This window comes from Lissotriton helveticus, chromosome 10, assembly GCF_964261635.1.
Source record: "Lissotriton helveticus chromosome 10, aLisHel1.1, whole genome shotgun sequence".
Lineage (NCBI taxonomy): Eukaryota > Metazoa > Chordata > Amphibia > Caudata > Salamandridae > Lissotriton > Lissotriton helveticus.
This window is the reverse complement of record NC_136071.1, coordinates 21,925,987-21,939,891: the sequence shown is the minus strand read 5'-3', so window position 1 is coordinate 21,939,891 and position 13,905 is coordinate 21,925,987. Positions and strand designations below refer to the sequence as shown.

Below are 13,905 nucleotides of genomic sequence, written 5' to 3'. Positions count from 1 at the left end.
GGGCACAGCTCCGTCAATGCCACGCTCTCTCCATCCCTCCCAGACCACCCTGTCGCTGCATCCCACAACCCATCACCCCTTCACTTCATGGACCATCCACAAATCACAACAGAGCAGCTACCAGTGGAGTACCTGTGACCTGACAGCCGCCAGGTGGACAAAGAACATTGGGCCTGATTTAGAGTTAGTGGTTGGGATACGCGTCATAAAGGTGGCGGATCCCACATACAACTTACTACCAGTGCCATGGGATATAATGCACTTGTAACAGGGCCGTAACAAGGATATCCATCAAGTTTGTGATGGATTAACCTAGAGTGTGTTTAAACAGAGAGAGACCCCTTGTCAGCAACCAAGGGAGTAGGGTACTATCAGTACAACAAACAAATTATCCCTTGATTTACTCAACCAACAAGACCCCCTATCAATAGTGGAATTCTTAATTGATATGAAACACATAGATACACTTAAAAAAGATCCTTTTGGAAGGACGAAGCAGGACGGGGAAACCCTGAGCTAATAAGAGCGCGACGTAAGCGTATCGGCAGGTGAGGAGGTGTATGTACTAAAAGCCCCTCTACCTTGGACGTCATATGCGGATCCCTTGAACACAAAACTAGAAATCTCTGGTTCCGGATTGAACCGTTCAAGAATATACGGCAGTTGGGAAAACGGGGATTATTCAAGTCCGTTTCAGAAGGGGGTCCAGTATATAGACCATTCTTCGAGTCTGCAAAAGAAGTACAAGAATAAGTGCAAATATCAACTCCCTTTCATTCAGGGTATAACAATCAAATATACCACAAAGAAAAGTGAACATAATGGCTGCCTTGATAAAGATGGAATAACCAGATACCCATCGAAACGCGTCGACGCATTTCTATACATTATCCCGAGGACAAGTTGGACCTGTAGATACAAAACAGAGTATATGTATCCAGGCTAACTTTGCTAAAATTATTCCCAGGGAATTGTTGAGTTAAAAGACAAAGCATACTGTCTATCATTGTTCGTCCTCACTATTTCTTAGGGTTCTCTGTGGTGAAAGTGTCATAAGATGTTATGTTATGTCCTGATTTGATGAATTGTATTGCTTTTAATTATGCTGAAATGATGCATTGTGTTTTATTATAGGTGTTTTTATAATATTTGTGTTTTAATAATATTCACATATACTATAGCCTTATAGCCCGCCGTAGCGGGCTATACCGGCTATTAAAGGCCCGCTGAATCGTTAAAGGCCCGAGCCGAAGGCAAGGGACTTTAACGAGACAGCGGGACTTTAATAGCCGGTATAGCCCGCTACGAAGGGCTATAAGGCTATTAGAACATTCTGCCACTAGAGGGCAGAATGTTCTAACAAATTAAACAAAGGGTTCTCGAAGCTCGAGGGGATATAAATCCCCTCGAGCTCGAGAAGCCTTTGTAGAACATTGGAATGTTGCTCTGCGGGCCTTTACCGGCCAGTAGAAGCGGGGAGCACTCCATTGTCTGCAATGGAGCTCCCAACATTCCAATGTTCTAATAAAGAAATAAATTGACTTGTTTGCACTGCATGTTATAGTAGTATCATTGTTTGAGTGTTTCAGCGACTTTGAGTGAGATCTTTTTCAAGTTTATCTATGTGTTTTCTATGAATTAAGAATTCCACTATTGATAGGGGGTTCTTGCTGATTGAGTGAATCAAGGGATACGTTGTTTGTTGTAACCTAGAGTGACCAGAATTTTAAAACTAAAAACCGTGACATTTTGCAAAACTAGAAGAAGAACTACAATTTTACATCAACCGGACGCACAGAATGATAGCGCTCCTCATCAGAGAATTACAGAAGAGACAGTACGAGCATAAATAAAGCCCAGTTTTTAAAGCCAGTATCATGCCTGTTCATTAAATTGTTTTTCTTGAAACAACTTCTAACTATCCCTGCTATGGAAAACATAAAAAGGCACCTGCCACTGTTTTCAGTCAACCCTCTCTAAAAACTAGGACATGAGCTAAGTTTCCCAAAACCTGCCGGGACGGCTGGTGAAAAACGGGGGCTGTCCCGGCAAATCCCCTGGACTGGGAACCGAAACTGGCCCTGGCAAACAGCTCGGGAGGCGGCGCGGCAGGGGGGGAGGGGAGGTGCTAGTGGAAAGCACCACTTCCGTCTAACCGCTGCCACTTTTGTTACTGGGAACCGATATTGCAGGTCTCCGGTAACATAAACAGCCCCCCAGGGGTCCAAAACCAGCCCCCACCCTGGCGGCCCACTGGGGAAAAGCCTGGTGCCCGCTACGGCCAGTCCGACCCTGAATCCAGGACGCCTGGTCACCCTGGAGTGATCTGTCCACCAAGCTCTAGATCAGGTCCCACGTCCAAAGTGCACAGAGCAAAAATACATGCACATAGTTGATTTTACTGTAACATTTGTGTAAGAAATCGTTCACACAACTGTTCTAGGCGCTATGCTGAAGAGGTGCTAATTAAATATTACAAAGTAATATTGTCTGCAGATGTACCTGTTCCCTGGGATGTTTGAGATAATTATTCCACAAGGAAAATATTTAAGATAATTTGAACTAATTATAATTTTACAGCACAATTTTACTTGAAGTTACATTTTTTTTAATACAACTCACAACAGGATGTGATGATGTAGCCTCACATCTATGGACCAAGGACACGTTTCAACCACATCAACCAATGAATATAGTCTGAAATACCACTTAATATTTTGGAAATGAACTAATTGTCTTGCCATAAATTCACTGAGTGCAAAAACGTCATTGATATAGCCATCTCCCTCCAAATTATCACAACCAATTGGAAAGATACTTTCAAATCTTTAATATCAGGCTTGGTGGAACTTGGTATGTCATCACCACAGGCTCGATCGTGCATTCGCCACCTCTGTGCCTTTATTAATCAAAAAGGACTTGTTATGGTCCCACTATTCATGTTCCCATTTAAAGTACTTTCTTCTTTCCTCATTATTTGTTTACTTTTAACTTTAGATATTGATTAGGCATTTTTCCTTTACGTTGCTCCTTCCCTCTTCCCCTTCTATCTTTCTTTTTCTTTCTTCTTTCTCCTTTCAAAATCTTAAAAAGCTCTTTTTCCTTTGTATAGTTTTATTTCCTAGTTATGGGACTAATTTTGTAAGTATAATACTATATTAACATTCGATTTTACAATGTAAATCATTTACTTTTGTAATGATGTTTTACTATGTTTACAAATTGCAATAAATCTCTTTAAACTATAAAAATAAACATCGTTGATGGAACCCCATATGTCATGGATGGCTATAAGATGCCAGCAAGGCCCACCGGATGAGGGGAAAGTAACTATGTGCCAAGAATGGCCACAGACTTGCAGGAATACCCACCAATGTCAGGAAGGGCGAGGACATCTGATGGCCTTGCATCAGGCGTGGGCTTAAGGGTTGTTTCATGCGGGGGTGAGCGTTCAATGCCGTGGAGGGCTTCGGTAGGCAAGGAATGGACAAGCCATGAAAGGCCGGACACCAGATGAAAGGATGGCTACAGGTGCTGCAGATGACTATGATGTGGTAAAATGGCTGCCATTTTGAAAAATGGCTGCCATATTTTGATGATACAGAGACCCGAAGGCTACAAGGTGCCATCACACAGAGTATGAAAGCACCCCAGAAAACAGAGCACTGACCCGAAGGCTACAAGGTGCCATCACACAGAGTATGAAAGCACACCAGGAAACAGAGCACTGAACCGAAGGCTACAAGGTGCCATCACACAGAGTACAAAAGCACCCCAGGAAACAGAGCACTGACCCGAAGGCTACAAGGTGCCATCACACTGAGTATGAAATCACCCCAGGAAACAGAGCACTGACCCGAAGGCTACAAGTTACCATCACACAGAGTATGAAAGTACCCCAGGAAACAGAGCACTGACCCGAAGGCTACAAGGTGCCATCACACAGAGTATGAAAGTACCCCAGGAAACAGAGCACTGACCCGAAGGCTACAAGGTGCCATCACACAGAGTACAAAAGCACCCCAGGAAACAGAGCACTGACCCGAAGGCTACAAGGTGCCATCACACTGAGTATGAAATCACCCCAGGAAACAGAGCACTGACCCAAAGGCTACAAGTTACCATCCCACAGAGTATGAAAGTACCCCAGGAAACCGAGCACTGACCCGAAGGCTACAAGGTGCCATCACACAGAGTATGAAAGTACCCCAGGAAACAGAGCACTGACCCGAAGGCTACAAGGTGCCATCACACAGAGTATGAATGCACCCCAGGAAACAGAGCACTGACCCGAAGGCTACAAGTTACCATCACACAGAGTATGAAAGCACCCCAGGAAACAGAACACTGACCTCAGGGCTACATGGTGCCATCACTCAGGGAATGAAAGCACCCCAGGAAACAGAGCACTGACCCGAAGGCTACAAGGTGCCATCAAACAGAGTACGAAAGCACCCCAGGAAACAGAACACTGACCCAAAGGCTACAAGGAGCCATCACACAGAGTATGAAAGCACCCCAGGAAACAGAACACTGACCTGAGGGCTACAAGTTGCCATCACCCAGAGTACGAAAGCACCCCAGGAAACAGAGCACTGACCCGAAGGCTACAAGGAGCCATCACACAGAGTATGAAAGCACCCCAGGAAACAGAGCACTGACCCGAAGGCTACAAGGTGCCATCACACAGAGTACGAAAGCACCCCAGGAAACAGAGCACTGACCCGAAGGCTACAAGGTGCCATCACCCAGAGTACGAAAGCACCCCAGGAAACAGAGCACTGACCCGAAGGCTACAAGTTACCATCACACAGAGTATGAAAGTACCCCAGGAAACAGAGCACTGACCCGAAGGCTACAAGGTGCCATCACACAGAGTATGAAAGCACCCCAGGAAACAGAGCACTGACCTGAAGGCTACAAGGTGCCATCACACAGAGTATGAAAGCACCCCAGGAAACAGAGCACTGACCCGAAGGCTACAAGGTGCCATCACACAGAGTATGAAAGCACCCCAGGAAACAGAGCACTGACCCGAAGGCTACAAGGTGCCATCACACAGAGAATGAAAGCACCCCAGGACACAGAGCACTGCCCGAAGGCTACAAGGTGCCATCACATAGAGTATGAACGCACCCCAGGACACAGAGCACTGACCCGAAGGCTACAAGGTGCCATCACACTGAGAATGAAAGCACCCCAGGAAACAGAGCACTGACCTGAAGGCTACAAGGTGCCATCACACAGAGTATGAAAGCACCCCAGGAAACAGAGCACTGACCCGAAGGCTACAAGGTGCCATCACACAGAGTACGAAAGCACCCCAGGAAACAGAGCACTGACCCAAAGGCTGCAAGGTGCCATCACACTGAGTATGAAATCACCCCAGGAAACAGAGCACTGACCCAAAGGCTTCAAGGTGCCATCACACAGAGTACGAAAGCACCCCAGGAAAGAGAACACTGACCTGAAGGCTACAAGGTGCCATCACACAGAGTACGAAAGCACCCCAGGAAACAGAGCACTGACCCGAAGGCTTCAAGGTGCCATCACACTGAGTATGAAATCACCCCAGGAAACAGAGCACTGACCCGAAGGCTACAAGTTACCATCACACAGAGTATGAAAGTACCCCAGGAAACAGAGCACTGACCCGAAGGCTACAAGGTGCCATCACACAGAGTATGAAAGTACCCCAGGAAACAGAGCACTGACCCGAAGGCTACAAGGTGCCATCACACAGAGTACAAAAGCACCCCAGGAAACAGAGCACTGACCCGAAGGCTACAAGGTGCCATCACACTGAGTATGAAATCACCCCAGGAAACAGAGCACTGACCCAAAGGCTACAAGTTACCATCCCACAGAGTATGAAAGTACCCCAGGAAACCGAGCACTGACCCGAAGGCTACAAGGTGCCATCACACAGAGTATGAAAGTACCCCAGGAAACAGAGCACTGACCCGAAGGCTACAAGGTGCCATCACACAGAGTATGAATGCACCCCAGGAAACAGAGCACTGACCCGAAGGCTACAAGTTACCATCACACAGAGTATGAAAGCACCCCAGGAAACAGAACACTGACCTCAGGGCTACATGGTGCCATCACTCAGGGAATGAAAGCACCCCAGGAAACAGAGCACTGACCCGAAGGCTACAAGGTGCCATCAAACAGAGTACGAAAGCACCCCAGGAAACAGAACACTGACCCAAAGGCTACAAGGAGCCATCACACAGAGTATGAAAGCACCCCAGGAAACAGAACACTGACCTGAGGGCTACAAGTTGCCATCACCCAGAGTACGAAAGCACCCCAGGAAACAGAGCACTGACCCGAAGGCTACAAGGAGCCATCACACAGAGTATGAAAGCACCCCAGGAAACAGAGCACTGACCCGAAGGCTACAAGGTGCCATCACACAGAGTACGAAAGCACCCCAGGAAACAGAGCACTGACCCGAAGGCTACAAGGTGCCATCACCCAGAGTACGAAAGCACCCCAGGAAACAGAGCACTGACCCGAAGGCTACAAGTTACCATCACACAGAGTATGAAAGTACCCCAGGAAACAGAGCACTGACCCGAAGGCTACAAGGTGCCATCACACAGAGTATGAAAGCACCCCAGGAAACAGAGCACTGACCTGAAGGCTACAAGGTGCCATCACACAGAGTATGAAAGCACCCCAGGAAACAGAGCACTGACCCGAAGGCTACAAGGTGCCATCACACAGAGTATGAAAGCACCCCAGGAAACAGAGCACTGACCCGAAGGCTACAAGGTGCCATCACACAGAGAATGAAAGCACCCCAGGACACAGAGCACTGCCCGAAGGCTACAAGGTGCCATCACATAGAGTATGAACGCACCCCAGGACACAGAGCACTGACCCGAAGGCTACAAGGTGCCATCACACTGAGAATGAAAGCACCCCAGGAAACAGAGCACTGACCTGAAGGCTACAAGGTGCCATCACACAGAGTATGAAAGCACCCCAGGAAACAGAGCACTGACCCGAAGGCTACAAGGTGCCATCACACAGAGTACGAAAGCACCCCAGGAAACAGAGCACTGACCCAAAGGCTGCAAGGTGCCATCACACTGAGTATGAAATCACCCCAGGAAACAGAGCACTGACCCAAAGGCTTCAAGGTGCCATCACACAGAGTACGAAAGCACCCCAGGAAAGAGAACACTGACCTGAAGGCTACAAGGTGCCATCACACAGAGTACGAAAGCACCCCAGGAAACAGAGCACTGACCCGAAGGCTTCAAGGTGCCATCACACAGAGTACGAAAGCACCCCAGGAAAGAGAGCACTGACCTGAAGGCTACAAGGTGCCATCACATGGAGTACGAAAGCACCCCAGGAAAGAGAGCACTGACGCGAAGGCTACAAGGTGCCATCACACAGAGTATGAAAGCACCCCAGGAAACAGAGCACTGACCCGAAGGCTGCAAGGTGCCATCACACAGAGAATGAATGCACCCCAGGAAACAGAACACTGACCTGAGGGCTACAAGTTGCCATCACCCAGAGTACGAAAGCACCCCAGGAAACAGAGCACTGACCCGAAGGCTACAAGGTGCCATCACACAGAGTACGAAAGCACCCCAGGAAACAGAGCACTGACCCAAAGGCTGCAAGGTGCCATCACACTGAGTATGAAATCACCCCAGGAAACAGAGCACTGACCCAAAGGCTTCAAGGTGCCATCACACAGAGTACGAAAGCACCCCAGGAAACAGAGCACTGACCCGAAGGCTGCAAGGTGCCATCACACAGAGAATGAATGCACCCCAGGAAACAGAGCACTGACTATTACACTAGAAGCAGGATTCAGGATTTTTGTATAATATAATATGATATAATATAATATAATGTAATGTAATATCATTTGGATAAAGTACCCCCTGCCGTACAAGGAGCTCCACAACTATACAGAGGAATGAGGCTGAAGGCCAAGTTACTCCATAAGGCTATGGAACTCGGAGGTGACCTGCAACATCCTTACCATGTACGCTAGGGAGTACTTTATCCCATATAATATACGGTCACACCATCACCTTTCCCACAAACCACATAAAACTTCAGCTTGTAGCTCTTTCGTATAAAAGATTGAGCACGTTTACAAACCTTAAGAAAACAAAATAAAACCTCCAGTGCAAAATTAAAGACATCAAAAAACTGTTACTTATTTGTTAGTGGAAACACTTCAACAGAGGTCAGTTTAAAAAATAACAGCACTAGCTCGGAATGTGTAGAAACATGCAGAAAGATTCTAGAAGTGCAAAAAATGAACATGCTTTTCTGCTTGTCATTGTAAGCTAAAAAATAGAACAAATGAAAGAAAAGCAACCTTCGACTGTCCTTGGTATAAAAGCTGCTTCAATTACACTCCTTGACCCGACCCGCCTTTTATCTCGCCTGGTGGCTCTGGCAGGAGGTATTGTGGAGTATTTTCTTTTTAAATGATCACCAAGTGTGTCACAAGTCGCAGTTTATAATGAAATTAGATACTGGTGTTTATACAGGGATTACAGAATCCAATATAATATAATATAATATAATATAATATAATATAATATAATATAATATAATATATTATAATATAATATAATATAGTATAATAAAATATAGTATAATATAATATGATATAATATAATATGATATAATATAATATAATATGATATAATATAATATAATATAATATAATATAATATAATATAACATAACATAACATAATATAATATAGTATAATAAAATATAGTATAATATAATATATTATATTATATTATATTATATTATATCATATTATATTATACTATATTTTATTATACTATATTATATTATGTTATGTTATGTTATATTATATTATATTATATTATATTATATTATATTATATCATAATATAATATAATATAACATAACATAACATAATATAATATAGTATAATAAAATATACCCAGGGAGAGGTGTGGCGCCGCGGCCAGGGCGACTGACGCTGGAATCTGGGGACCACGGTTCGATCCCCGGCTCCGGCGGCAGGTTAGCCCAGCACCATGTGACTCTGGGCAATAGCTCGCTTAATCTTCCCGACGGCCCCCAGCGCCTAGAGACCCTTACGGGTGATTGTGCGCTTTACAAATGTGGACTTTACTTTTTACTTTATATAATATGATATAATATAATATAATATAATATAATATAATATAATATAATATAATATAATATAATATAATATAATATAATATAATATGTGTGGCTGACGCATCTGTTATTGCTGAAGGATGCCGAGCACAGAGTTTACTTCTTGCTCTTTAAAGCCCAGAGAGACAAACTGATTTGTTGTTGGTAAAGCGGAGAGCAGGGTGTGAGTCATTTGTAAGTGCATAAAACAATGTTTGTTTTCCATAAACATGACTTGAAGTGCAGCGTTTCAAGACAATTACCACCAACACGTGCCGCTTCTCTGGTAACGCCCAGGAACTGGGACATCCTGCCAACCCTCACCGTACAAGCACCTTCACGAGAACCCTTTTAACCTCGTACTTAGAGCCCAGGACAACGCGCCAACACTCAGGCCACCCACCTGGACCGTATGGTGTGTATGGTGTCTGATCTATGTTTACCTGCTGATCCCTGCTGCCTACCCCTTTACTACTCACTACCCTATCCACATACCCCCTCTCCACACAGACTACAAATGTTTAGACATTCTTTCTCCAAAATCTCTGTAACCAATCATTTTCACATTCAAGTGTCCATCACCTGCTGCGTCTCCTAAAACCCTACTCCCCTGGACTTTGAGCCCGATTCACAGAGCTAACTTAAGACAAAATCCTAAACTTACTACCATTTTGGTATTTACAGAAGGCACTTACTCATTTCGGTATTCAAAGAAGTCAGGAGTCGTAAAGTTATGAGTCCTAACTTTACTACTCCTAAACTGAGAACAATCCTAACTTTAAGACTTTTGGTATTCACAGAAGGCATTTAGGAGTCCTAAATTTAGGAGTCCTAACTTTACTACTCCTAAACTGAGAGAAATCCTAACTGTCAGACTTTCGGTATTCACAGAAGGCATTTAGGAGTCCTAAAGTTCCTAACTTTAGGACTCCTAAATGCCTTCTGTGAATAGTGGCAGTGGAACAATATACATGAGACATAAATCATAAACGCTGACTGTGTGCACAGCTAACGGAACAAACCCTAGGCCATACCCCGGATTGCAGTTGGTGGCATGAAGCTTAGAAGGACCACCAGGGGCTGAAATATCCAGGCGTGAGGTGGATTTTATTTTACTTTAAATTTCAATAAAAAGTTTTATTTAAATCTTATCTTCTGTTATCAGATTTGTAGAACACATGGCTGCCCCAGCAACGGGGCGTCCCAGCGCTAACGAACCATGGCAAAAGACAAAAAGACTCTATGACAACTTCGTCAACCACACAGAAGATGCTACAGCCAACCCCCCGCCCACCAGAGACACCAACCAGCCCACCATCTCCAACTGGACACCGATCACAACCAAGGACACAGTCACAACCATGAAAGGCATCCACTCAGGGCCCCCACTGACCCCACTGATATCTACCACAGAGCCGCGGACACCATCGCACCCGAACTACAACACACCATCCAAAACACCTTCTCAACAGGCACCTTTTCAGATGACTGGAAGCGCACAGAAGTCAGACCCCTGCTCAACAAGCCCACGGCCGACCCCACTGACCTCAAGAACTACCGGCCCATCTCGCTCCTCCCCTTCGCGGCCTAAGTGGCAGAGAAAGCAGTCAACAGGGAACTGACACGATTCATCAAACAGAACGCCGTCCTCGACCCATCCCAATCCAGATTCCGAAGCAACCGCAGCACGGAGACTGCCCTACTAGCCACCACAGACGATATCCACACCCTGGAACAAGGCCACACCGCAGCCCTAATCCTCCCCGATCTATCTGCAGCTTTCAACACAGTCTCTGACCGCACACTAATCACTAGACTACACGATGCCGACATACAAGGAACGGCCCTGGACTGGATCTGATCATTCCTCGGCGGAAGAAACCAAAGGATCAGACTATTGCCCATCCTCTCCGCCCCCACAGACATCACCTGCAGAGTCCCACGACGGTCATCTCTGAGCCCGACCCTCTTTCACAGCTACATGGCCCCCCTCGCATATTTGGTCCGACAAAACGGCCTCAACATCATATCCTACGCCGACGACACCCAGCTCATCCTCTCCCTCACCAGAGACCCCTCCACCGCAAACTCAACTTTCAGAGAGGAATGCAAGACGTCGCAGTCTGGATGACCAACAGTTGCCTCAAACACAGCGCCAAAAAGAAAGAAGTCCTTGTCCTGGGAACCACCCCTTCAGAATGGGACAACACCTGGCGGCCCACCGCCCACAGTAGCCCACCTACCCCCTCAGACCATGCCAAGAACCTCGGCATCGTACTCGACTCATCACTCGCCATGAACAGACAGGTCAACACCCTCTGCATCCTTCGCAAGACTTTCAAATGGATCCCCCAGAGTCAAGGAAGACAGTCACCCAAGCACTCATCACCAGCAGGCTGGACTATGGAAATACTCTCTACGTTGGCATCAACAAATCCCTTCTCCGCAAACTCCAAACGATACAGAACACTGCAGACAGACTCGTCCTCGGCATCCCTCGGCACAAACACATCAGCCAACACCTGCGGACACTCCACTGGCTCGCCGTGGAAAAGAGAATCACCTTCAAAATCCTTGCTCACACCTACAAATGCCTACACAACAACGGACCCAAATACATCAACGACTGAATAAACTTCCGCGTACCCAAAAGAAACCTCCGATCCTCCAACCTCGCACTGGCTGAAACCCCGCGCATCCACAGAGCCAGAGGAGGCAGACGATCGTTCTCCCACATTGCAGCCAAGACCTGGAACGAGCTACAGATAGACATCAGGTGCACCCCCACCCTGAACACTTTCAGGAAGACTCAAGAGCTGGCTCTTCGGATGAGTGGAGCTGCATCCCCCCCGCACCTTGAGACCCTCACGGGTGAGTAGCGCGCTTACAATTCCCTGATTGATTGATTGATTGATTGATTTGAAGGAGAGAGAGCATCCGGGGGGAATCCGGGGTGAAGCCAGGTCTTAACTGCCTTCCTAAACACCCCGAGATCCTATAGGTTCCTGATGGTACTAGAAGAGCATTCCAGAGAGTTGCAGCTCAAATACGGAAGGAGCGTCCTACCGCCCGTGATCTTTTAAAACGGGGGTGGGCACCAGATGTTGGTATGATGAGGTCACGTTCAGGTTTGTAGGGAGTGAGAAGGTTGGTTAGAATAGAGGGGGCCTGGGAATGAAAAATTCTGTGAGCAATGCACAGAGATTTAAACTTGACTCTTTTTTCTACTGGGAGCCAGTGTAATTTCTGTTGGTGCTTAGATGTAGAGCAAGACCGCGGAAGCGCAAATATGGCGCAGACGGCTTCATTGTGCACCCTCTGCAATCTAGAAGTGCTGCCCTTGTTAGCACCCAGATATAAAGAGTTGCAATAGTCCAGTCTAGAGAGGATGGTGGACTGGACGAGGCACTTTGCGGGTCTGAAGGTCAAAGAACCCGAGTTGAGGCCTCAGGCCGCATAGAAGACCAAAACAGCTGCCTGACACTAGTTTTGTCTGGGCTTGAAAGGTGAATGTGTTGTCCAGCCACCCGCCCAGATTTTTCACAGTGCCTTTAGGGGTAGGTGAAATTCCCAGCGCCCGAGGCCACCATTGGGTGTTCCAAAAGTGGGTGTCCTTGCCCACCAGTAGGATCTCTGATTTACTATTTTTATTACTAATATTTTATATTTACATCAATTACAGATTTGCTTCAAAATTAAGTTAATAGTGCAGTAGCATTTTTTCCTTTGTTCTATATTTACAATATTATAAAATTAATATATAATAATATACATAATAAATATTTGTATTCATTTTTGTTTAGTTTAATATATATTTTGTGGAGCGTCTCTGGATAAGTACAGGGAGGTTTAAAAAAGTTTTTTAACTCCTCTTCCTCCCTGCCTGGGGTGCTGAGTCCCCCGCCGCAGGTTAAAGGTCACTTACTGACCCTAGAGCAACGAGTAACACATTCATGGCTGGGCTCCACGTGTAAGCCCTCTTCAGAATTTAGACCTGGTGGGCTTAACATAGCTGCACTTACAACCCTTACACCCCTCCCTGAAGTTGCCCAGCTCAGATGTACCTCCCGGGAGGGGGTCTGCAATAATCTCCAGAGTTGGGGGTGGGGGTGGGGGATGCCACCAATGTTACATCACTAAAGTAAAAGGGAGTGTGACAACTAAGGGCAATCCCCCTTCCAAATTAATAATTTGTTTAAAAGAGAAGGCACTTACCTGCGTGGCTGCCTCCTCCTCTGCCTGACTGCTCTCTTCCCTGCTCCTCGCCCTCCTTCTTCTACGAAAAGTCCCTACGTTGTACGTCTCGCGCACACTTAGAGAAAGAAAAATAAACACCAATCCCCATGTTAAAAGAATAAACAGTAATTTGTCAGAAGACACAGCCTGGCATTTGACCTCTGAACTCACAGCAAATGTGACAAGATGAAAACTAAATTAAAAGGCATCTTTATTGCTGATTCACCTTTAAAGTTCCAGCATGGTTATTCTGGGGGTGCTTCAGCATCCCTCCCCACCCCCCCTAGGCATTAGTTGCACCTCATTAGTACCAATTTAACACTCAAATGTAGCAATAAGCAACAGAAAGGCGACCAGTCCAGCTTTGCTAAAGGGCTTCCCACTGCAGCAACATTTTAGTAACATTTGAACCGTTTGAGGTAGAAACACATTTTTTTGTTAAAGTCTGCAGGATATGCTGCAGATTATGGCTGATGT

The 13,905-nt window shown here is 46.0% G+C and overlaps 1 protein-coding gene across 1 annotated transcript in view; it reads right to left on the bottom strand.

Moving 5' to 3' along the window:
* AVPR2 (arginine vasopressin receptor 2) overlaps positions 1-13,500 on the bottom strand; it is a 110,919-nt gene extending 97,419 nt beyond the window's left edge. Inside the window, exon 1 of the mRNA XM_078664587.1 lies at positions 13,408-13,500. The gene's annotated coding sequence lies outside the window, so the exon portion shown is untranslated. The remainder of the gene's footprint in view (positions 1-13,407) is intronic.
* Positions 13,501-13,905: the final 405 nt, after the last annotated feature.